This window comes from Myotis brandtii, unplaced genomic scaffold, assembly GCF_000412655.1.
Source record: "Myotis brandtii unplaced genomic scaffold, ASM41265v1 scaffold771, whole genome shotgun sequence".
Taxonomy (NCBI): Eukaryota; Metazoa; Chordata; class Mammalia; order Chiroptera; family Vespertilionidae; genus Myotis; species Myotis brandtii.
The window spans coordinates 146,232-151,878 of NW_005371087.1; the positions used below are offsets into that span (position 1 = coordinate 146,232).

General features: G+C 40.1%; 1 pseudogene; it reads right to left on the minus strand.

Moving 5' to 3' along the window:
• Positions 1-727: 727 nt before the first annotated feature.
• On the minus strand, positions 728-2,403 carry LOC102240209 (annotated as a pseudogene).
• Between the last annotated feature and the right edge of the window lie 3,244 nt (positions 2,404-5,647).

The window sequence follows — 5,647 nt, forward strand, 5'->3', positions numbered from 1 at the left end:
ACAGAGTCCAAGATGCTCCCTTGGTAAAAGTTTCTTTTAAAAAATTGGTGTGAATGGTGATAGCCTGACACCCATTTGCTCTAGTATAATGCAGACAATGCTAAGCCAACATTGGTGGGCATGCCACCAGGATGTGTCACCGTCACCACAGCTTGGGGCACGTGGAAGTACAAGAGGGACCATCCTGTTGGTGGGGCTACGTCTCTAGACAGTTTATCCTTCACCCATTTTTCTACACACATCCTGAGGTAAACCAATTTTAAATGGGTTTGCTTTCAGCAAACCAGCTATGACAGTTTATACTAACAAACTGAACTAGAACCCATTAGAATAGGTTTTGAATTTGTTTTTACATTTTTCATTTTTAATACAAATGCCTGACTGTGTTCAACTGTCAAGCCACATGCATGAAAAACTGTCCAGGCCAAACAATGCACTAATCATTAGCAAATGGAACTGCAAGGAGTCCACTAAGTGTTTCCTTATCATTAAGGTAGCACAAGGATTTATACTGTCAAACTGATATGTGGTTTGATATCTAGGGGAAAGGACCACCAACCATTTCATGCAGATTTTTTGCATGTGGACCGAAGGTACTCTTGACATTCACTTTTGCTATAGACTAGAGAAACAGAATGAGTAAATGATTTATTTATTTTTTTGCAAAAGGTAAGTAAAATATTTAATTTGATTCTTCTGAGGGTGTGGGAGGAATTGAAGTAGGTCTTTATTTTGTCATCATCTGTATGAATTCTTTATAGTTGATTTGTCCACCTCCATCAATATCTCCTTCTCCGATGATTTCATCTACTTCTTCATCTGTTAGTTTTTCTCCTAAGTTTGTCATAACATGACATACTTGTGCCGCACTGATGCAACCATTGCCATCCCTGTCAAAAACTTGGAATGCCTCGTGAATTTCTTCTTCACTGTCTGTGATACCATTATAATAACCTGGTTATTATTAACAGAAAATGAATAAAGAGGAGACTAAGTAATATAGGCATGCCATGCCCTGGCTGGTTTTGCTCAGTGAATAGAGCATCAGCCTACAGACTGAAGGGTCCCAGGTTGGATTCGATCAAGGGCACCTGCCCAGGTTGCGGGCTTGCCCCCCATTAGGGGGTGTGCAGGAGACAGCGGATCAATGATTCTCTCTCATCATTGATGTTTCTATCTCTCTCTCCCTCTCCCTTCCTCTCTGAAATCAACAAAAATATATTTTAAAAAATAACCTGGTTATTATTAACAGAAAATGAATAAAGGGGAGACTAGGTAATATAGGCAACCCATGCCCTGGCTGGTTTGCTCAGTAGATAGAGCATCTTCCTGTGGACTGAAGGGTCCCAGGTTGGTTCTGATCAAGGGCACATGCCTGGGTTGTGGGCTCAATCCCCAGTAAGGGGCATGTAAGAGGCAGCCGGTCAGTGATTCTCTCTCACCATTGATGTTTCTATCTCTCCCTCTCCCTTCCTCCCTTAAATCAATAAAAAGATATTTTAAAATATACATATATACTAGTAGGCATGCCATTTATACAGCTTTGTCAGAAAACTGCAGTTAAGATTCTCTAAGTCCGTCTCCCCAGAATCACTGGGGGAAAGGACTTAATGATAGACACATGCCCAGTAAGATGTGGATGACAAGGGAAGATGCTTACCTGTCAGTCATACCTGGGAATGAGTCAGTGGCCAGAATAGAGTGGTGACTGAGAGCGTGGGGAAGATTTGATATTTAAATTTCTGAACAAAGGAGCCTTCTCTCCTTCTTGCCCTTCCTGCTTGCCTGTGGTTCTGGGACTCCTATTGCAGGGTCCACACTCCCCTGCATTCACCCATGTGGCTCAGGGCCACATGGGACCCACACAATGGACTGATGGAATGAATCTAGTCTGATGCTCTGCCGACTCAACTCTACCATCAAATGGCAGCTCTGGACACTGACCCTGTGTTTGGCTCTGCTGAACCCCCAGCTGCATCCTTTTCAGGGCTGGTTTAAATACAATGGGATTTTTACAAACAGAGAAATGTAATTCCACGCCAATAAAAACCATTCACTCTTCTGTGTGGATTTGAGAAAATTCATTTTCTGAAGATATCACAAGAGCCACCCACTGATTGGACCCACTGATTTCTCCCTCAACATCTGTATCTTTCCTTTTTCTAGCCATCATAGTCAAAAATTCTGGGAAGTCAATGGCGCCATTACTGTCAGCATCCACTTCATGGATCATATCCTGCAATTCGGTTTCTGTTGGGTTCTGACCCAGGGACCTCATGATAGTGACAAGTTCTTTTGCTGTGATGGTGCCATCACTTTTTTTTTGTAAAATAGGAAAAAGGCTTCCTTGAATTCAGCGATCTGTTCTTCAGTCAGTTGGCCAGCCATGGTGTGAAGGAAGGAAGGAAGGAAGGAAGGAAGGAAGGAAGGAAGGAAGGAAGGAAGGAAGAGCAGAAGGACCTAGGTGGCTGCACCAGCACCAGGGCTGTGGTGCATCCTCCGCCATGCCTCCTGCACTTCCACCCTACTGGAGACTCCCAGCCCAAATGCCCAAGGTATATTACTCTTGACAATCTCCTTTCTCTTTCCTTATACAAGATTGTTTATGAGAACAAAAAAAAGATGAAATCAAGGTTGAGGTATTTTTCATGTTTATCTAGATTTAAGAAAAAAAAATGGAACCATCATGCATAGCTGTGATTTCTATCATGATCTGTTATTTTTATATGTAACAGCAGAGTTTGTAGTTTTGCCTTGTCTGCAAGCTTACTAAGACTGCTTTTTGCAGACAATTGAGAATTGCTTTGCCATCCTTTCCTGTTACCATTCCATAAAAGTGTGTACTAGCCTGCTGTCACTCTTTAGTCTGTTGCCACTAAACATGTACATAGCTCTGAGATATAAATCTTCATCTTCAGGGGTATAATGGGATGTAGATGGGTAATCTAAATTTTTTTAAGATGAAAAAGCAAGTAAAAACCTATTCCATAAAATCTCATAACATGCTGTATACCTGAAAAAGAATTCTTGTGGAACCCCTTCATCATGGTAGCAGCTGTGATTGCAATCATTTTTAAATGATGTATTCTACCAAAAGGGGTTGATCACATACTTTATGCAAATTAGAGTTCCCAAATATATTTCCTTGTCTTACTTTGTCACCAGATGAATGAAAACGTATCTGACGCTCTTTATAATGGCTAAAACAATGCCATACACTTCATCATTGTAAAACAGCTTCTGCCCTTGAAGCCTAGCCTGAATCACTATGATCCACACGGTGGATGTATTTCTTCCCAGTAACAAGCTATAACTACATGGAATTGACATTGCAGCTTTTAAAAAAATGTATAGTAATTCTAGAAGGAAAGTACCTCAACATAGTAAAGGCCATATATGATAAACATTCAGCCAATATTATACTCAATGGCACAAAAATGAAAGCTTTTCCTTTAAAATTAGGAATAAGACAAGGATGCCCATTCTCACCACTCTTATTCAACATAGTTCTGGAAGGGCTAGCTGGAGCAATAAGGCAAGAGAAAGAAATAAAGGCATCCAAATTGGGAAGGAAGAAGTAAAGTGTCACTTTTTACAGATGACATGATTCTGTACATAGAAAACCCTAAAGATTCCACAAGAAAATTATTAGAAACAATAAACAATACAGCAAAGTTGCAGGATACAAAATCAATGTACAAAAATACACTGCCTTCTTGTATACAGTGAAACTTCAGGAAAAGAAATGAAAAAATAATTCCTTTTGCAATTGCAAACAAAAGAATAAAATACCTAGGAATAAACTCAACAAAGAACATGAAAGCTGTATACTGAAAACTACAAAGCATTATTAAAAGAAATTGCCGAAACCGGTTTGGCTCAGTGGATGGAGCGTCGGCCTGCGGACTGAGGGGTCCCGGGTTCAATTCCGGTCAAGGGCATGTACCTGGGTTGCGGGCACATCCCCGGTAGGAGATGTGCAGGAGGCAGCTGATCGATGTTTCTCTCTCATCGATGTTTCTGGCTCTCTATCTCTCTCCCTTCCTCTCTGTAAAAAATCAATAAAATATATTTAAAAAATAAATAAATAAAAGAGATAGAAAAAGACACAACAAAATGGAAAAATTCCCCATGTTCATGGATTGGAAGAATCAACATAGTTAAAATGGCCATATTACCCAAAGCATTATTCAGATTTAATTTAATCCCCATCAAAATCCCAATGTCATTCCTTAAAGAAATAGAACAAAAAAAAAATCATCAAATTTGTATGAAACTCCAAAAGACCCTGATAGCCAAAGCAATCTTGAGAAAAAAGAATGAAGCCAGAGGTATTACACTACCTGACTTTAATTTATACTACAGAGCTATGATAATCAAAACAGCATGGTACTGGCAGAAAAATGGAAATGGAACATAACAGAGCCCAGATATAAAACCACATGTTTATGGGCAGAATATGTTCACAGAGTAGCCAGAAACACACAATGGAGTAAAGAAAGCCTCTTCAATGAATAATGCTGGGAAAATTGGAAAGACACATTCAAAAGAATGAAACTGGATTACAGTTTGTCCCCATGCTCAAAAAATAGTTCAAAATGGATCAAATACATAAAAATAAGATCTGAAACAATAAATTACATAGAATAAAGCATAGGTACTAAACATATGGATCTTGATCATAGAGAACATGTTGTGAACTTGACCCCAAAGGCAAGAGAAGTAAGTGTAAAAATAAATGAGTGGGACTCTATCAAACCAAAAAGCTTCTGCACAGCAAAGAAACTGACAACAAAACAAAGAGGCAGCTTACTGAATGGGAGATGATATTCACAAACAATAGCTCTGACAAAGATTTAATATCCAAAATACATAAAGAACTCATAAAATTCAACACCAAACAAACAACCCAATTAAAAAATGGGCTGAGGACCTGAACAAACACTTCTTCCAAGAAGACATACTACTATGAACATCCAATAAGTATGTGAAAAGATGTTCAACCTCATTAGCAATTGGGAAAATGCAAGTCCAAACTACAATGAGATACCAGCTCACATCTGTTAGAATGGTTTTTATCAACAAGACTAGAGGCCCATTGCAGGAAGATTCCTGCAAGATTAGGGCTTCCTCGAGCCTATTCCTGCAAGAATAGGGCTTCCTGTGGCCCGAGCAAAGCAGAGAATCCTTCTCCGCTGCCTCGCTCCCTCCTATCTCCGCTGCCTCAGCTCCCCTCCCGTCTCCGCTGCCTCGGCTCCCTCCCTTCTCCTCCGCTTCGCTCCCTTCTGCAGCGCTTGGCTTCCTTCTACACTGTCTTCAGTATTCGCTCTGCACCTGCATATGCAAATTAACCACCATCTTTGTTGGATTAATTTGCATATTCTCTCTGATTGGCTGGTGGGCGTAACGGAGGGACAGTCAATTAGCATGTTTCTCTTTTATTAGTGTAGATAAGTAAAAGCAAGAGTTGGAGAGATTGTGGAGAAAAGAGAACCCTCCTTCACTGCTGGTGGGAATGTAGACTGATAGAGCCACTATACAAAAACAGTCTGGCAATTCCTCAAAAAATTAAGAATAGAGCTACTATATGACCCAGCAATCCCTCCCCTGGGTATATGCCCGAAAAACTCAAAAGCATATTTGCATC